The following is a 21,465-nucleotide window of genomic DNA, read 5'->3' as shown; positions in this document are numbered from 1 at the left end:
TCTTTACTTAAGCCTGGCCCAGCTGGGTAGATTTCTTCCTGTTTTTTAATGTTGCTAAGCACGGCTAGGCTCACAAAGATCGGAAGGGCGGGGTAAGGCATCTTCCCTATGATGGATACCTCTTCCTGTTTCTTAATGTATATCAGAACCCGGCACGCCGTGCCCGGTACACTCATTTTTTGTTTTATTTTTAAAGGTAATCTTGGAAAGGGAGAAGGGACCACACGTAGCCCCTTCTCCTTTTCCAAGGTGGCCTTTTTATATTTTTCTTTTTCTTCCATTCATTAGTACGGAGCAACTTGGCCCAAAATGGTGCCCTGTTGCTCTGTACTAATGAAGCAGTACGCACGTTCTAGTGTTTCTAGAACCAACACGTACTGCGACAAAACCTTTTCAAATGGCAAAAGAACTACCGCTTGAAAAGGTTTCGTCACCCATTAGTGTTCCGGGGCTGCAAACTCGGGAAAACTAGTATCCCGAGCCTGTAAATCCCCGAATACTAATGGCAATAACCGCCTCGCCGGCGGGCCATTACCGCCTTATGGTAATGCCCCGGGGCCACCGTTAAGGCCCTCGCTGCGCTCGGACTTGTAACTTCAGGCCCCGGGAGCATTACCAAAGGCGGTAATGGGTTATTGCCACATGGGCACTGCGGTGCTCAGAGAGCCAGAAGGGCTGGTCAAATAGCTTCCTTCTTCTGTTAGTTGTCAGTATGGATGCTTTAAAGAAATTGTCAAAACTGGAGACGTTTAAAGAGGCCGGCGGGTTTGGGGAATCTTCACCCTAAGTTTTGTCTTTCTTTCATGGAAAGCAGTGCTGCCTGGGCTGCAGTCTGGCTTGAATGGTCACTCATGGCTGAGTGAAATTCCTCCATAAAGATCTTGTGGCTGAAATATGTGTGCTTATCCCTGTATAAATGATGGAGTTGGCTTAAGTCTTCTCTGGAAACTGAGCAATAGGTTCATGCCTGCTGGTTGGGCTGGGGAAGGGACCTTACAGGTTTTAGCAGCTCCTCTGTAGCAATGTATTCTTTAAAGAGGGTAAGGTCTGGCCAGGGTCGGACTGGGGTGTACAATTGTCTCAGGCACCAATGAAAAAAGTGTCCCAGTGTTGCAAATGGCTATTCATAGACTGTTTGAGTAGTACCCATGGGAGAGGTTTTTGATAAAATGTGATGCAAATTGTGAATTTTAAAGAATAACCATTCAGTAACACTGGTCAAAACTACTAGCCGCATGGTGAAGTAACTTATCAAACTGACCCACATGGGCCAAAAAAGTGGCCCACTTTGACCAAACAAACTGCCCACACTAGCATTTTGCGTTTTTGGTTCGGGCATTGCCCTATTGCCCTATAGGCCAGTCCGAGCCTGGGTCATAGTCATGGTCAGCAGTTATTGCGATTGCTTTTGCCTGTCTTACAGTCCATGTGTTAAAGGCCATTCCACTTGGCTTTTGCTTTCTTCTTCATACATTGTTCTCACCTGCAGGAGAGGCTGTGTCTGGCACATGTTGACCTGTGAAGATGACAGAGCCCCGTGGCATAGTGCCATTTTCTGTTGTTGCAGAGGACAACTTGATCTTCCCTCCTCTTACAGACAAAGCCGAATCAGTGGCTGGGGACACTCAGGGTAGAAAAGGATGCCATATTAGGGAATGAGCTTTTTTTTTATCTACAGAATGTGAAAACAGGGAGCAGGGTGATTGCAGCCACTTCCTAAGGTTAATTATTCCTACTTTCCCCCATCCCCAAGACCAGAGCGAAGGCAACCGGCTGCCACTCAAACTGGAGGTGTACTTCTCTTCTATGCAGCGGCACAGTGGGACAGGGCAGCCCCGGACCTTGAAAGTGTTTTTCTCCTCTTGTAATTGTTCATGCTGGTGAATGCAGAAGACATGGAGGCAGGTCCTTTCCCACTCAGGAGGCCTGTTGATTTATTTATTTTCCTACTAGGTTTAAGATGTTTTGGACTGTCACTCCCATGATCCCTGACCATTATAATTATTTATTTTAATTATAGTATTATAATTGTTCATTTATAGCGTGCTTAATACCAGGAGTGGTTTCTAAACATGGGATCGGGATTCAAACCCATGTTGCCCTGCGTTGTCTTGCTTCCAAGACAAAGGCGGTGCCCCTCAGCTATCGTTCCTCCCCCTTCCATTGACTATTTTGAGTAGGGTGGATGGGAGTTGTAGTCCAAAGCATCTGGAGAGCCGAAGATTTCTAGACTCCTGTACTAGAGGTATCAGGCACAAGACAGGACGTTGTTTTTCCTGACCCACATCATGCACAACCATGCACAAAAGAATGCCACGCGACCTGCGGGCATTGGTTTCTTTATCCATGTTCCTCTATGCTCTCCGACATGGGGCCTGCATTCTAGGGTTTGTGAAGAAGGTGGGCACAGCGGATTTCTGGTTTCCCTTTTTTTATTTATTTGTCTGACACACTGTGCAGACGCGCTGGCAGATGACTAAACTCTGTAAGAAATGGGGAAGAGGGAGGGGGCATAAATGGAATCTCGGGCCTAGGTTAGGCCTTCCTGATGCTGCAGGGGACGACTGGAGGCACTTCCCCAATCTACTATTACGCCCCTCACCTCTCCCTGCAGGAAATGAGAGCCTTTGACAAAAAGCCGCCAGTGGGCTACTCCATCTAACGCTGTCCACAGAGGAGTGTCAATTATCTGTCACCATTTTACCTTAGAAGTGCACAGTGACCCCTTGATGGGACATACAAAGGCCAGCCATTGGGCGGATGGCCAATCAGTAATTGAAGTGATACGTCAATAATAAAATGGTGCCTGCTTAGAGTGTTTCATTTTTCTTATGGGAACAGCAATGCTTTATGCATACAGGTAAGTAATACAGTGAGCAGGCAAATCAGGTATTGTATTCCAGTTAGAATCACTGCATCAAAGCAACACTATACATTGTAAAAAAACTCAACATTACACATATCCATTGGTATATTTAAATATTTACATATAAATTAAAGCACATGACTATATTTTTAAATGAAATTAATCATTTTGCACACAAAATATGTGTTTGTGTCATTTTTGTATTTTTATTTTAACAGGCGGTAGATATTAAACTATGCTGACCTAAAATACGCATAAGAGCACAGCTCTTCACCATTGTGTGCCCCCTGATTTTATAGGAGGTAACATATGCTTCCTTAATCCAGTTAACAAACATGTGGGCCGTTAAGGGCCCTGTTCCTTTAAACCCTACCACGGTTTGGTAGATTGATTGAGTCAGTCGTCTTGCACCTGGAGATATTTCATTTAGTGCTAGATCCTGGGCACCCCATGGCGCCCACAATCCTCTAAATCCTTCCCACTAGCTGTTTTATTTCTCTCTATCTCCATGCTCCACTCATACTCCAATCCTGCCTTTTCAATGCCCCTTTCAATATAGCAATTCCCTTGTACACCAATCTGCACTGCTCTCCTCTCCATTCTACTTCTCCCTCACCCTACGTTAAATCACTCTCTATTCTCCCACTCCACTTTATCTGCTTTTCCCAATTTCTTCTACCTTCCAATCATAAGGGGCCTGACTCCGATAACCTCCCAGCCTGGTAGATTCTGACACTGACACACTACTCACCAGAGAGGGCATCTAACTGAGACATTCTTAAAGGATGGAGGCTGGGGTCTCACACTGACACCCTCCTAGAAAGAAAGGTTTGGGTCATAACACTATAACCATTCTTGTCTAGAAGCCTGAGGCTTTTCCAGAAGCAGTGACTTATGCCCCTAAACACCCAATTTTTATGACTGATGAATGGGATGTCAATTACCTTCTGTAATTGACTGTCCACTCATCAGGGTAGTTAAAGGGCATGTGATGTCACTACCTCCCTTGTAAAAGCAAAGGAAATATCGAGGCTGAGTACCACTAAAGGAAATACACTAAACACGGGCTATAAAGATTCACAGATCTTTATTCTACTGCGCAGTTACAAAGAAACAGAAATTCAGATAGGTATCTGGCCCTCAATATATCACAATGAGTACCAGCCCTTCAGTGTGAGGAGTGAGAGGTACTGGACATCTAGATATTCACATATTTATACAATTCAGTAATAATGTCCAGCCCCTCTACAAGTTAATAATCTGTGGTTTAGAGTTCGTGCCGAGTTCAATTATGGCTCATACAACAATATGCACATGGATTACTTCAGTTTACATTTCGGACAAGTTACAATGAAAAAGTGTATTCTTGGATTTAGCAGTAAGCCTGAGCACATATCCCTTCACGATGCAGTTCTGCCAGTGTCCACGCTCGACATTTACATTACATTGTCCTCGATGTATGTTCGTGGATGAGGCTTGTTGGTGCAGACAACACAAGTCATGTATGGGACAAGGTCTCATTACCCAGTCTAAACATTCGGCCCTCGGACAGTCTAACCATTAACTAGGCACAAAGGTCGGGAAGGCTCGGTTACAAGTTGGAAACACAGTCCACCATTTTAGAACACAGAATTACATATGAACAGAAATCAAAATGGCGGATGATCCTAAAATGGCAGCGAAGTCGATCTAAAATCAGAACTTTGCAACGCGGTTTTCTTCGCAGAGCGACTAGTCTTAGGCCAATATATATTAGAAGGAGGCACAATATGATTTCCCGTTTAACACCCTTAGCATATGCTTGCTAATTGACAACATTTTGAAAGGGAGATTTGGGGGGTGGAAGGGGATTGGAGTAGGACGGTGCAAGTGAGGGGGAACGGGAGTGTGGGTGACATGGTATATTTCTGAAAGCGAAGGGGTTCTGAAATAGACCACACAGGATACGAGGGGCATTTGATGAGAAGGTCATGGTGTTGAGTGGGGCATGAAGGAGAGGGTATCTAAGTAAGGATTGGGTGGATTAGTCTATAAGGGAGAAAGATTATGAGATTACATTTGGGTGGGAAAGATTTGAGTAGAAGTGACATATGATTGGAGTAAGATGGTGGCAGAGAAGGCATGCACAGCAGTAGTTGCAGGCGATCAAAGTGATTGGAGTTGGGGTAGGGGGTTTGTGTGCTTGCCATTCGGGGTGATGAGAGATGAAATTCCATCTGTGATCACAGCTTGTTTCTTGCCAATCAACAATATATACATAGTTGGTGTATGTGGGTGGGGTACAGGAGTTTAGAATAGTGTAGGAATAGCGAAGGATGTTTGAATGGAAGTCAATTGGAGAAAAAGAGAAACATGTAAGGTTATGATGTGGGACTCTGCTATGTCTTAGAGGTATTTGTAGTATGGTTGACAGGACTTTGGAATAGTTGAGGGTGTACTCTGTGGGAGACGGGGCATAGAGTTGGGGTGGATGTGAACTTGAAGAGTGTAGAAGAAGGTACTGCAGTAGAGGGGCGACTATGCAATGAGAGGGTGGAATATAATAAATGGAAAGGCCCCATTTCACCTGTCCCTACTTCGGTTCCCGAATCCCATGACATCACTACTGTAAACCCTGCTACTGCAAACATCTGCAAGTCCAACACCATTCTCTTCAATCCCTACTTCAATAACTCTCTCCTGATGCCCAATCCCTGTACTCCTTCTCCTCATCTATCCTACCTGCTGCTCAAAGTTCTCAAAACTCCTCACCTCTTGCATTTCTTTCTCCTCTCTGATGCTAGTCTAATCCCACTGCCCCTCCCACAACTCCATCTTCCAAAATGATGTTGATTCGCAAAATAGCCTGAAATAGTCACAACACCATCACATGCTTCTTGACCCTCTGATGCCATGTCAGCAGGGGAAATCACATGATATTTCACAGTTTAGGATGTGAAGTCACATGATCTTTGACCCTCTTTACATCACAGGAAGTGGCAGCAATAAAGTAAAAAAGTGCAATACATGTACGATTAATAAAATTACCAAAAATGAACCAAATCAGATAAAAGACTGCTAAGTTAAAAATCGTCTATTAATTAGGGCATGTCTTGCATAGCGATCATAGGCCAGATGTACTGCCACCTTGTGTCCTGTGGATGTTCATATGCCCTGGTAAAGCCTTAACTACTTTGTGAAGCCTGATGTGTCTAGCTACAGCCTCCTGTGACCACTTACAGCCACATTTGCCGCAGTGTAGTCTCATATCCACAGGCACAAATTTCTATATCCAGGAAGAGTCACCATAAGCCAGATACAGCCACTTGTACCTTTGTACCATTGGCAAACACAGTACCAATTGTTCTGAAACATCCCCATATGACCATGTACAATCTATTATGCTCAGATACAGAGATCATATGCTGAACGTAGCCTCCAAGGTTTGATGCAGAATGCTGCCAGAGCAGGAGTCATGATCTCCTGCTGGCTCTGCAATAATCCTGCCATAATATTTTGCTCCCCAGGATTGTAAACAACTAGAAAGATGCTATAATGTCAAAAAGGGTCTGGTCCCAGAGATACCTAATCAGATAGTCAAAGGAATTGCTGGATCTCAGACTCTCCTTCTGAAGCTGCAAGGCATTGTCTGGTTTCAAGATGGCCAGCTAATGGCTAATGGTCCTCCAGACAATTTATGTGAAGCATCTATGATCAACAGATATGTGTTGAGATGGTGCCTCAGTGCAGCCATGCTGAGGATGGCGGTGGGGCAGTGTTCATTCACCCCACTGATTAGGCTAAAGATAAAAGATACAGTGAGAAGGCGATCCTGAGAGCGACCCTTGCCTGTCAACGGGAGCAGGCAAAATGGGAAATGGAGTATGCTGAGGATTAGTGAGGTGCAGCAGCAAGGGAGTGATATTTAGCTGCTCGACCATTCACCAGTGCAGAGCTGTCTCTTCAGGGGGTTCGATTTGGAAAGGGGAGAGAGGGTTGCTCGCTCTTGAGTGTGAAGACTTAGGAGAAAAGCAGAAGTGGCTAGGTTGAGGTACCATGATCCCTGCATTAACATTAGTAGGCTGCCCATGGAATGACAGCCAGACAGCAGGTATGGTGCCTATGGTGGACCAATGCAAAGCTTTGCCTACCTAGAATTTCCAATTGGATGTTGGGCTAAGTGGAGTCTCTGCAATAGGCATGCAAGTGTTCAGGCACTGGAGGCATCCCATGGACCACCCAAACTTACGGCCCCCTGACACATCCTGCAACTCATGAAATAAAAAGGCTGCCTGTACAACACTGCAGCAAACAGTCTAGCTTGGAGAGGTAACATAAGAAATCCAGAGGACAATAGCACTGAAGCAAAATGGGCAAAGACAATCAAGCCAAGGCCCAACAGAGGGAATCATCAACAAGGTATTATAACAATCCAGATAGAAACTGTAGCACCTCGCTGGAGTTACGATTATTGGAACTACTGGACGGAAGCCATTTTAGAACTCTCAAGAGGATGTGGGAAATAAAGCTGGGAAGCGGTTGGGGAGGTAACCTTCCTGGGAACTGATCTGAACAAAGTCTCAAAAGGCCTCAGAGAGGCAGAAACACGACTGACCTCTCTGAAGTTGGCAGTCTTTGCTCTCAAAGAACGGGTACCAAAGAGCAAGTAACACAATAACTGTCAAAGCCAATTCATTTGGCAGCAGAGTACCTGCAACTGCATTCACAAGCAATTGGTCTGCTCTAGAAGACTACAAAGGTACTGTCGCTGCAAATTCTGTTGCATTAATGATCTGATTAGTAGGTTATTTCTTTTAGCTTAAATGTTGGGCAGTGTGGGGTTCACAAATATCTTTAGGACAAGTAAAGGTCCCTGCGTTTGTTGTGGTTTCTCTGATTATGGGGTAATCCCTGACCTAGTGCAAGCATTCTTTTTGTATCGCTCATCTAAGGTGTTGGAAAGGGGTAATTAATGGCAACATAGAGGTACTTCGAGAGCAATCTGACATCAGGCATCAAACCCTGCTGCAAACTTTTATGTGCAGATAAGTTTAGGAGGTCATGTGATTGGGAGGATAGCTCTGGGGCAATGTGCTCCCCTTGTAAGGAAGACAACACGTAGCAACACAGGTTCGATCCCTGTGTCCGTGCTTACAAACCTCTGGGTATTAAGTGCGTGATAAATAACATATCATATCCAGCAAGAAATTCACAAATTAGGGAAACTAAAGAAAAAGAAATGTCCAAGTGGTAGGAGTTTAACATGTGACTAAAATAGTTGTATATTAAACACACATGAAGGGGCTTACGAATATTAAGAATTCCCAGCTTTGAGGTTTCAAACCCTGTTTGGTGGCTGAATGGACAGAGCACATGAACAGAGTCTCATTTGGAATTTTAGCTAGCCTGGTTCCATTTGCCTTTTCAGATAGCAAAGCTATATAACAGAGATACAGCAAACAGAGGAGAAGCTTGTGAACTCACCTGAAAAGTGAAACATCAATTCTGAAAGAGGTTTTGAAAAGGAGGCAAGAACGATTGAAAAAATATTTGAAGCACAAAGCGATCATAAAAAGCCATGAATGCACCTTCCAACAAAACCTCACAAAGAATGTGTAATTATTTTTTGAAACCACAAATCACTATGACAAAACCACCACAGGAACATTTTACCCATGATGCCGATGCAGGCCATGTAAAAATCATCACAAGTTATAACACAGAAGCCATATGTATTCAAGCCATAATCTGCAAACATTGGCCTGTGTTAAAACTGTACAAGGATATTTCAGATTGTGTAGACGGGAAAGCTGAGCTAACCTTCGCCAAGTCTCCAATGTCCAAAGATGGTTGGTTTCCTAGTTTATTACAAGCTATGGAAACACAAAAGGGCTGGCTTCTGAACCTTAGGTATCAACAGTGAAGTAGTCAAAGGGGGCGTCCAGAGTTAGTGGATGTTGGACCGGACGAGGCATATTGGGGATCCCCAGCCCACTTCAACTGGTTTCTTGCACTAAGGCAGGGTGTAGTCACAGGAGCACATGAACCCCTCCCCCCCCCCCACAAACACCCATGGCCACCAAGCGAGATTATATTTGCATGAGGAAGACACAGTACCATGTAATAAACCAACCCATTAAAGGCCTGCAACAATATATATCGGCTGTTGCTGAGATCTACCTGAATGGGGGTTGTCCGTACAGATGGTATCCGGGAAAGATTGAGGCAGAGTTTGCCCTACAACAAGAAAGGGGTTTTATCAATGAGAAAGTGTTTAAGCAAATACTTGACAATAAGTAAATACTATTTAAGTGCATTCAGCACAATCTGTGGGTAATAAGTGGAACTAAGGCCGAGTTCTATCTGGGAAATGATATCATGCATTGGATAAAAATGGGTCTGGGCGTACCGACACAAAAAGTTTGGTCCAGATTGAGTGATGGCCCAATAGAATCTGAGAACAAAAAACACATGTTTTGTTATGCACAGCTAATGCCATGTGCAATTGAACTACAGGGAAAGAGGGATGTTTTAATTTCTGCATTATCAAGGCAATTTACAGTGACAGTGAAATCCAGAAGGGAACAGAAGCTTGTGGAGTCTGATGCATACGTGTGTATCAATGAAGTCATGAGACAAGATGGATTACAGTGTGAATATAGTCCACTCATGGAATTTGGGGACAATACAATATGGATATTGGTGTATAAGCATGTATGTCAGTAGATTCATTTGGAAGAAGGTATCACACTAGGGATGGCAATTCAAAAATAAATCATATCATACCGCAGATCTAAACAACATCGTCATTGGCAATATTTCTGAAGGTGATGTCACCTTGGGAGAGGAACTGCTTGAGTTTATTGACTCAAAACAGACATGAGTCTTCAGGGTGCAGTCATTACATCCACATGAATCCAAGGATGTAATATTTCATCCACAGGAATATTGCATTTTGTTTCAGTTTGGTAATATGGGTCCATAGAAAAGGCAATCACTTAGGATGGAATTGTCAAGCTATCTGAGAGTGGCTTCAATTGAAAAAGATACTGCCACACAATTGGGGGAAAGCACAGAAATTCCAACTCTGGGAGATTTTTCTGAATTATCTACACTTATAGAGGAACAAATTCAGGCTGTAGATGACTGTACAAATGACTTAGAGACCAGTTGAGGAAGATATGTATAGAATTCACAAATGTATTTGGCCAAGATTGGTCTGATTGTGGGCATACTGAGCTTTATGTCACTACGTTACCAGAAGGTTAGTAAATGAAACCTGTTTTTGTGAGATAGTATAGGCTACCTTTAGCATGTTTGGAGCCATTGGCAAACATCATTACAATTGAGTAGGATAAATAGACCTGTTAATAGTACATCAAACACTCCTATTCTTGGAGTATTAAAGGCTAATAGTCAGTGGAGATCGCAGACAGAGTTAAGGGAGCTTAATAAGAGAGTACCTGTTTCAAGATGGCTGCTTACATTCACTGAACAAGGCCTTGTACAAACAAGAGTCAAATGTTTTCACCACATTGTATATGCTGAATACTGGTGCATATCATTAGCAGGGATGTACATTTTTGTTTTGACTTTCTGATGAAGGCAGTATGCGTTGCAAAGAGTCCCCTTCGGTTATATTAATAGTGGGAGTCAATTAGAATTTTACTGAATAAGATGCTGATGGATGTGGTAGGAAGACAGGCTGTAATGTATGTGAATGATGTCCTGATTAAAAGTGAGGACATACAAAATAATTTCAATGAAATAAGACATGTACTCAGTCACTTACAAAGGGCTGAGAAAAAAATATCATTACCAAAGGCCCAATAGTGCAGAGAAAGGGGTAATTTCCTGGGAGATGAAATCACTGAAGATGGTTTGAACCCACAGAAGAAAAGGATGGCGGCTAGTCAAAAATGTAAGAATCCTACTAATGTGAAGAGTTTGAAAAGTCTATTGGGTATGAAAAGTTACAATACAACATTTAATGAGGACAATGCAGAAATCACACAACCCTTAACTAAGCTGTTGAAATAGGGGGTGCCTTGGAAATGCGGGATGACCAAGATGAGGCTGTAGTTAAATAGAATGACTGTGTGAACGGGGCCCCATGATTAGCTTACCCAAGGAGAAATCAAAATGTCTTCCTAGAAATCGCTTTTACAGACATATGTGCTTCAGCAGTTTCGTTACAGAAACACGTTTCAAGTGAGAGGATTATTGCCTATGCCAGCAAGTCATTAACACAGGTAAAAACATAGTTTAATGAATGTGAAAATACACTGTTTACTACTGTTTGGGTATTGCAGCCATTCTGCCCCATTATTCAGGGAGAGAGGGTGATTATTGAAACTGCACATCATTAGTTGCAAGTTTTGCAAAGTCTGCGAATCCAATTACCAAGTCAAGTTTATTTTGAAATAAAATAATTCCATAAAAACACAAAGCATAATATATGTAAATAAATACATACATACATATCATGTGCAAATGAGCAAATATTCAAGCATTGAAATTCATCAATAAAACATTTTTCCTGATGTTTAGAGCCTTCCTGTGTAAGAAATGTCAAGCCCACTAAGTGGGTTTCTGCCCTCAAAACACAGCATAACGCAGGACAACATTGATAAAAACTTGCCTCCCTTAAAAGCAAACACAGTGCATTCCTTCTAATTCACTATACGCTGGTGTAATGAAGGAAGGGGCGAATTAGCCCCCCATACATTCTACACGAAATAAAACCGCTTGCTCTTGCACTAGTGGGGGACGCCTCCATCACCCTATTGCTGCCATGAGAAATAAGACCTCAGCAGAGACAGAGGTGGGGCTATTGCAAGACACACTTGGACTCCATTTTGTGTGCCCTCGACTCCATCTTTGGACTAGGCCGCATCTCAGCACTACAAAGTCTCCTCTCCCCTCAGCATCCCTGTGCACAGCGAGCACCAACTGCCCCCACCTTTTCTGCGTGTCCCAAGTCCATTTCTCCCGGATGCACTGAAGCTAACTGCTACAATTAAAACTATGTATCTTATCAGTCTTCCTCTGAGATCACCGTCCTGTGTGTGAACCGGTCTGAACCATGACTTGTAGCTCATCCATATCCACAAACCTGCTGCTGCACCCCTCTCCCCCGCTGTTGGATAATTACTGCTTGTGTTACCCTGTGCCCTCTTAAGGTACTCTTTTGATGTAACAGAAGTGTGCCCCCGCTGTGCTAACTACGCCAGAGAGTCCCCAATAAACCCAGACTCCCGCCACAGCATATCCTGCCCTAAACTAACATGTGCCACTCCACTCCCCTCCTCGTCCTGATGTGCCAGACCAGCCCAGTCTCCAGGATATCGCAGAAGGCAAGACCCCACACCCTTCACCTTATGAATGACCCAATGTAAGACAATGCCATTATGTATGTACAATTTATAGGCCTCTAAGATTTATTCAAAGGTATATTTATGCTCATTGTTTATTGCATGTCTAGAATAAGTGTATAGATTAGCTAGTGAGGTACAGCCGCCTCTCCGACCTGTTCTAACCTCCACCTCGCACGGACCGGCCCAGCTGAATTACGTGATGTCCACCCTCCTGCCAAGTCATCAGACAATCCCTTGAAGCCGTCCCATAAAGAACTATATGTGCACCTCCTTTCTAACCAATGAAACTGCAACTTGTAGTCTGTATAGAACTCATCACTGATGTCGCTGTAACCCTTTAAAACATATTTTATCTGTATTGTTTGCCAGAGCGCTCTCAAGGCAGCAGAGTTCTCTGGATGCTGAATATCATATAAATCTTTGACAAACTCGCAATCAACTCTCATGGTCTCATTCCCTACTCGGATGTGTCCTTTATTCTGAGTTTTATTGGTATTGTGGGGAGTGAGTACTTTCACTTGGTGACTCCTGGGACGTGACCGAGGGTGCACCGAGAGAAACCCCTGTGCCGTGCGGCGAGATCCGGGACGCCCCCAGCAAAACCATTGCCTCCTGCGGCTGACCAGTGTACGCACAAAAGAAGAGGTTCCAAGGGTCCTCGCATTGCAAATACCCGACTGCTCGCCAAGGCGGGTCACGGCTTGGTTGGGGTGCGGCCCCGATTGTGGATAGACCATAAACAGAGGCTCTCGGATCGTCCTGGACATGTGAGTACTGGTTGCGAGAACCTCAAAGAAGGGGAATTTGGAAAAAATAACTGGTGTAAGGACAGCAATAAGAAGATAGGGGGAGTCAGATTTAGGGCCTATGGAGTGTGTGAGTGTAACTGATAGGCTTTTTCTTCTCTTTTCTTTATATGGCCATTAGGTTGTGAATACAGAGGTAACAGAATACAGGAAGAGTACGGGAACCTAGCTCCAAGGGAGGTAGAAGGCAGCGCTGTGTAGCATTGTCTCGACCAGTGCAGGAAATAAGTGGAGATACAAAACGTAGGAGTCTCGTATATTGAGTAGACTCGGGGGATATTATTACATTTAGTAAAATCTTCTTCCTGTAAGTATAACTCTTTAAGAAGTCAGCCCGACAGGGCCCAGGGAGGGGGGCAAGAAGAGTGAATGGGAGAACAGAATATGGAAAAGTGTGACTAGGATAGGGTAGGAGTATAACTAGCAACAAAGCAAAATACACGTTATATGTTAACTGCCATTTAAGTGAAATTTGTTGGTCCGTTCAAAAAGTATATGTAAGTTTGTCGTCCATGTAAGAAGTATTGAAAGTGTGTCCTTTGTCGTTCATATAGAAGCAAGAAGGTGTAAGTAACAAGGTTTTTGTGATATTATACAGTGAGTGTTGAAGTACTGCCAGAGTAAAAAGAAGTATCTTTTCAATTGTATTTGTGACACACTACACGCACACGAGTAACTGCAAAGGTAAACAGGAGAATCATGGGGGGAGACACACCTTTAGTTCATATCTGCCAGCACCTCCCCCTGTATAGTGAAAAAATACAAAAATATCATGAACAGTGGATCACAAAAATAGAGGGAGAGGGATCGTCTCAAGTGTGGCCAGAAGGAGGGTTATTTGATAAAAGAGTGTTAGATCTTGTGACAACCCACCTGCAGGCAAAGTATCGAGGTAAGCAGCTCCAAAATAGATGTGAAATATTAGACCTTTGGAGGATGTTTGAAGATGCATCCCCTGGTAATGACGTAATAAAAGAGGTATCGCCAGAAGTGGCACCAGCCCCAACAGGAGGGGGGGAGTAACAACTGAAGAAAAAGTGGTAAAAGCGGAGGACAATGACCTCACTAGATTATATCCACTACTAACTAGGCCCTCTGCGGTGTACAGTGACCCATTTTATTTTCCCGAACCAAGTGCCTCTTCAACCACCGCAGCCACAGCCCTGCCTCCTTATGATCCAAGAGGGGTGTACGGACCTACGAGCGCCCCTCCAGTAAACCGAGCACGTCTCACTGGGGATTTGGAAAGACAACTTGCCTCCACACAGATGGAATTAACACGATTACCAGCATTATGTGACAGAGGACAAATGTTGTCCTGGGGAGGGGAGGCCCCATCAAGCGCAGAGGGTGGCCCAACACCTTTGCAGCTACCACAGGGAAATTTACCAACAGGGCCCGAACATGAGTGGAAGTCAGGAGAGTTTGTCTTCCATCTTAATGATATCCCCATAAAATTGTGCGGGCAGAACAAGGAGACAGCCAAGTAGGGGAGGAACAAGGAAGTGGAGACTCAGACAGAGGAATAGACGAGGTTTGGAGTGATTTAGAGGAGTACGAAGAGGGGGCCGCAGCAGCAGGATTATCCCTACCACTACGAGAGGACCCAGAGGATGGGGTAGTAAGGCAAAGATGGCAGGGAAGGTTGAGGAGCAGGTTGGGAAACATGTCATTGGGCAAATCTAAAGGAGTAAAAGTAAGTAAAAAGGGAAGTAATAATAATAAAGCAAGATTGCAAATGTCTCTCATCCACAAAGAAGCAGGGAGACCCCATTACATACCATCGGCACCGATGGACAAAAATAACCCGTTGAAGGTACTCCCCCCACTTTCGGGAGGGGCAGGAAAGTGGATACGTGCATTCGAAAAAACACAGCAGGAGTGCCTTTGGCCATAGGGGATGTAAAATGTTTATTAGTGTCTGCAGTGGGAGACCAAGCAGACGGGGTGTGGGTGAAGGCAGGTTTCCCAGGAGCAACAATAAATTGTGACTGCCATGATGGGTCAGCCTTTAACAATGTGAGAGCACAAGTGTGGAATGCACTGCAGAGAACTTTCCCTGATACCCCAGATTTACACTTGATAATGCAGTGTACTATGGGTGAGGCGGAGGAGGCTGCACAATTCATTCTTCGGGTGCAGGAGGTGGAGATCAGAAACGGGCACGGCTTGGGACCAATCCACCTCCCTTTTTTACTTTATCATCAAGAGAGGCCTCCCAAAGGAGGTACAGAAGGCCTTGGATACAATAGCTGGGACAGAAGCCAAAAGATGGCCTGAGATTCAGAGCATCATAGTACATCATTGTAGGAGGATCAAAGAAAGAGAGAAAGAAATTGCACAGAGAAGGTTGGCTGACGAAGCGAAGCTTGTACAGAATAAATTGGTGAAGGTCGCTGCGATTAACACAGCCCTACCCACCGAGAGACAGGGAGATGGGGATGAGGATGAGGGGTCAGGGAGTACACTGGCAAGGATGGTAGCCACATGGTCTGCAAACGGACAGGAGCAATGGGCAGGAGAGGAGCAGAACGAAGGACCCCAATGGCAGGGAAGGCCCACAAGAAGACGAAGTGGGTACATGGGACAGAGAGGGGGATTTGGAGGTCAAGGAAATAGAGGTTTTGGGGGACAAGGGATGCAAAGAGGGGGTCAAGGGTCTGCTGGAATTGTGGGAGGTGGGGACACTTTTCACAGGAATGTCGAGCACAACCTATGGGATACTATCAAGGACCCGTCCCATGGGAAACGAACAACAATTTGGCCACCCCCACCTAGGCAGCCCCTATGAACTACCAATGGGAGCAAGCAAAATTATAATGACTACTCGCAATGAACACAACATATTCAACACATACCACAAGCACAACCGCAAAGCATGCAGCCCAACACAGCACGCCAGAGTATGATGGGGAACGCCCATCCCAACATTTTTGCTACCACCACCAATGGCGCACCAGCACCGTTTCGCGGTACATCAGTAATTGAACACAGCGTTTTCTCTGTCCCAGGAACATACACATATACCCAATTAGGACAGCCCACAGAAAGCACTTGCGTGTCCAGTCCTATCGACTACCCTACATGCAGAAGAGGAACCACTAGTGGGGGGCGGAGATAGGAAACAAACAGTTCATCTTTATGGTGGACTCTGGAGCGGAAAAGTTGTGCCTTATCGAGGGCCGGTTTCCCCTCTTAGGGAAAAACTTGGAAATGCATGGGGTTTTCTGGGGCAATTTTAAAAGTTCCTTATACAAAAGATCTGGATATAACAGTGGGATGGAAAACGGTTTGGGCACCCCTGCTGTATCAAGAAGATTTGCCCATAAATTTGCTGGGGAGGGACTTCCTCAGTAAACTTAATATGACCATCTCTTTTACAGAAAGGGGAATAGTGTGCTCCACTCCAGGGGTGTGTCCAGTGCGAGCAATACTAATGATCAGTACCATGACAAATGAGGTTGCAGTAAGGGGGTGCCCACGGATGTTGACATGTTCATCTATGGGATACAGGTTCTGGCTAGAGTGGTACCAGAGATCACCCAGAAAGAATGGTGGGTGCCATCTGATTTTGTTTTCTGCCCTGTGGTAAGCCCAGAGATTGTGTCTGGCACTGTCCTTTCAATCGATCTACAGGAGGTGCAAGTATCAGGCAAACGTATTGTGGCAATAGGACTGGACACGCATGGATGTGAGTGGAGAACAGTATTGTGCATAGACCCAAATATAGCGCTGAGAGATGTGGCAGATGAAGAGCTGTTCACTGACAATGACACTGACGGGGAAATAATAATGGAAATATGTGTGCCATGTGACATGATGATCCAACACAGAGAGATACATAACCCCCTCATGGCCAGTGTCAGTGCACCGCCCTCCATATTTGATCAAGATGTGAGAGAAGTACCACAAGAATTATGGACAACAGGGCTCCATGATGTAGGATTCTTACGAGGAGTAACACCTATAAAAATTAAACTAAAACCAGGCACAGTACCGCCTAGAGTAAAACAATATCCACTGTCCCGAGAAGCGGAAGAAGGAATAAAAGAAACAATAAGCGCATTACTACAACAAGGTATAATTGTGCCATCAAATTCACCATGCAATACTGCGATATATCAGATAAAAAAAGGCAAGGGGCGGGACAGAGAGGATGATCCAGGATCTCTGCCTACTTAATGACATAATAAAAAAAGAGTTCCCTTTAGTGCCAAACCCTGCATTCATTTTATGCAGCATCCCAAAAAATGCTGCGTGTTTCACAGTTGTGGATTTGAAGAATGCCTTCTTCTCAGTACCACTTGACCCCAGTTGCCAATACCTAACAGCATTCACCTTAGGGGGGAAAAGATATGAACATTGCAGGCTACCTCAAAGGTACTGGGAAAGTCCCAGCATATTTAATCGAATTTTGTACAAAGGCCTTGGCAACATTGATGTAAAAAGCACAATAATTCAGTACTTGGACAATCTCCTTATCTGCACCAAAAGTGAAGAGCAATGTAGAGCAGATTCAATAACATTATTGAACTAATTAGCAGCAAAAGGGTACAAGGTGGATAAGGGTAAACTACAATACTGCCAAGCAGAAGTACTGTATCTAGGATAGCTAATTTCAAAGGATGTTAAAAGAACTATACCAGTCAGAGAAACAGCAATACGCCACACCATGATGCCTAAGACAGTAAAAGAAATGCAAAAGTTCCTTGGCATATGCAAATATTGCCGTGCATGGATACTAGACTATGCTGCGTACACAGGCCCCCTTCTCCAAGCACTGAAAGAAGCACACAAGAGCAGCGCCCCATAAAATGGACACAAGAAATTATCACACAATTCTTTAAACTGAAAGATCTCATTACACACGCACCCGTTTTAGCGACTCCAGATTATGAGTGGGAGTTTTACCTATTCTCACATTGCGATGTAACACTAATGACAGCAGTACTCACACAAAAAAACATCCCTTGGTCATAAGCCATTGGCATACTACAGTGGCACCATAGATTCAGTAAAGCAAGGACACTTTGTATGCGAACAGGCCCTTGAAGCCACCATTTTCGCAATAGAATAAAGCACCACCATAGTGATGGGCTGCTCGGTCACACTGTTTGTTGAACACTCTCTATTTGCCATTCTAGAAAGGTCAAGGTCCACACTCACCACACAGAGAGCAACTGCATATGAAATAATAATATCAAGCCCAAACGTGCACATTGTATGATGCAAAACTGTAAACCCAGCCACATTCTTTACAAAGCCCTGCACAATGGAGGACATGCAAGCACACGATTGCACTACATATGAAGGGTAAGACGATGACATCCCTAAAGCAAGTGAAAATGCCCTAGAAGGAGGTGAAATATACTTTGTAGATGGGTCAGCATCTATTGATTGTGAAACGAGAGTAAAGCATGGAGGGGCAGCTATGGTAAGAATTGAAGGGGAAGAATACGAAGTGATAGTGCAGAAGTGCCTGCCCTCACATTTTTTGGCACAAGCAGCAGAACTCATTGCATTAATTGAAGCATTGCGTACAGCCAAAGGCTGTGCAGTGACGATATACTCTGACTCGGGATACGTGACAACGGCGGTACACTTGGGTTTGTCACAATGGCGACGAAGGGGATTCAGGATAGTGGATGTCTCCCCTGTACAACATGCAGCACTACTTAATGACCTCATTGACGCATTAGCAGAACCATCAGTAGTGGCCTTAGTGAAGTGCCAAGCACATACATATAACACAGACGCAATCTTGCTCGGTAACACGGCAGCAGATGCCGCCGTGAAAGAAGCAGCATACTTTAACATCCCACAATCTGTAGAATGTATAGTAAAAGAATCAACCCCAGAAGACAAGGAAGAAGGGTACAGTTCTACACTCATACTTCAAATAATAGAGTTACAGAGACGGGCCCCACCCGAGGAGGGGGAATTATGTGAGGAATGAGGGTGCAATCGTCCACAGACCTACTATGGTGCCAGCAAATGACAGGGAAAGTAGTGATGCCAGTAGAGTTATTACAGATAGCATTCCAACAACTTCACTTTCCAGCAAATGTAACAAAACAGCACACTGCAGCAGACATCCAAGAAGAATGGTTCATCCCCAATTTGAAATTAATAATTGAATGCACAACTTGTCAAACATACAGTTCAGGTTCGACACTTAGGACATTGCGAGGAACACTGCCACGGCCATCAGGACCATTTTGAGAACTGCACATAGATTATGCTGACATGGGTGAAAGACGTAATGGAGCAAGGTACCTCATAGTAGCGGTGTGCCCCTTCTCACGTTGGTTGGAAGCAGGACCGTGTGTACAACCAGATGCCAAGTGCGTGGCCACATTTTTGGTAAGGGAGGTATTCCCAAGGTAGGCAATATGTGATGTGATGCATTCAGACAACGGCACACACTTTGTAAACGATCTTTTCAAAAAAGTTACCACATTTTGAGGGGTAAAACATAAACTTTGTTTGATTTATCACCTGCAAGCTAATGGAGTGGTAGAAAAGATAAACACCCTCCTCAAGAGCAGATTTTCTAAATTATGTCACACCCTCAAGAACAACTGGGTATATTGCTTGCCTCTAGCACTGTTACAACTCAGAATGCAGCCAAGTAAGGACCATCATTTAAGCCTGCACGAAATAGTGATGGGAAGGCGCTTCCAAACACTACTGTCTCCAGTAAGAAGAGCATCAGACGCTCACAGAGCTGCCACAGTGCTAGGGGATGAATTTCAGGAATATCTCACCCAATTGACACAGGCTGTGCGGAGTATAGCAAAACAAATAGCACCTCAGTTTACCCAAGAAAATGAAACTGATACAAATAAACCCGCACAGGACAGCCCAGCAGCACAGTTAATGCCTGGTGAACACGTATACATGCGCAGTTTCGTGCGTAGGTGGAACTCCCCATGGTTTTATGGTCCCTATGAAGTCCCTATGAAGTAATATATTGCACACCCTCAGCAGTAAAGTGAAGGGATTAAAGTACTGGGTGCACCTTTCAGATGTGAGAAAGGCAAATGAGAGTACCGCACCCCAGAGTGAACAGCCACATGAACAAGAGGTCGCGATTCCCTAAAGAAAAGAGTGCTAAAGAAATAAAAAGAATACTGAAAACTAGGGCTATAACATAAAGAAACAAGTAACGACCAAAGAATGTTGCCGAATGAGATAATAAATATAAATATATATATTAAGGACACTGCCCTGGTGTTCTGTTCTGTTTGCTGTGTGTTCTTTGCCTACTATTTTTAACCATCTATTAAACTCTTTTTTCTGTTTCTTGGATTCGAGTTTTGCTACTTTGTTTACTGGGACCTGCAGATCTCATGCTTGGAGTGCGGTTTTTTCCATCCTCCATGTCTTAACGATATATATATATATATATACATATACATATACATATATATATATATATATATATCTCCATCTACCTCGTTTCCCTCAGCTCCCTCCCGCTGTCTTCTCTTATCTTTTCTGTCATCCCTTATTTTGCTTCAAAAAATGGGTATGGTAAAGATGTAAATGAATATGATAGTGATATATTATGAAGAGAAAAAAGAAAAACATGGATTATTTAGTGTACTTAACCCATTTATATCGCCCCTTCAGGTGGAAAGGAGGGCCCTCACTAACAACGCCACAAATGTAGATAGTGATAGGGTAGAAATAAGTAGTACTAGAAATTAAAATTACGATTGTGCCCTCTATTTTGGGGCCATCATTTTTTTCTGTGATGTTGTTTTGCCTTGGCCTGTATTGGAGCGTGTCCTTTATATTAGGGGATATAAAGGAGGCGGGGAATGTAGTACAACTAATACAAGAAGGGTCAAGCCTCATTTGGAATGGCTTTAAAGTAATTTGGACCCACAGTGCTTCCGTGAATGCTAATTTAACCACTCTGCACAAAAATCGAACTGTGAAAACCCCCATTTTTACATACGCTGCTATGGTTTATGATGTTGATAATGTATCCAATGAGTATGATGTTGATTTTTTCTATGTTCGGTTTTTCTGGGTCGCCATATGTAATTATGCATACAACCGAAGAACCTACCTCAGATGGTGATAAAATGCAATTTACACCCTATGTCCCAACTACCCAAATGCATCCATTGTCACATATTGTGGCTGGACCTGCCCTGTTTTGTTTGCAAACAATGCCACACTTCAACTAATGGACTACATCTATGCCTATTTGTTTTCCATTCAGACTAAGATGCACGCTAAAAATTACACACCGCTTTGTAATTAGCGGAAGTTCCGATGATTGAGAATGGAGCGCTATGCTCTTGTTCTCAGAGGGGTATGTCCATTAGGTCCTGCTCGCGCTTTTCTACCTCTGGCGATGGCTTTTCCACACAGTACATTCAATTCAAAATTGTTTAAAAACAGGAATATTATGCTAGGTGTC

The sequence above is a fragment of the Ambystoma mexicanum genome, chromosome 7p, assembly GCF_040938575.1.
Source record: "Ambystoma mexicanum isolate Mex_15411 chromosome 7p, UKY_AmexF1_1, whole genome shotgun sequence".
NCBI classification, from domain to species: Eukaryota; Metazoa; Chordata; class Amphibia; order Caudata; family Ambystomatidae; genus Ambystoma; species Ambystoma mexicanum.
Note: the sequence above shows the minus strand (reverse complement) of the source record.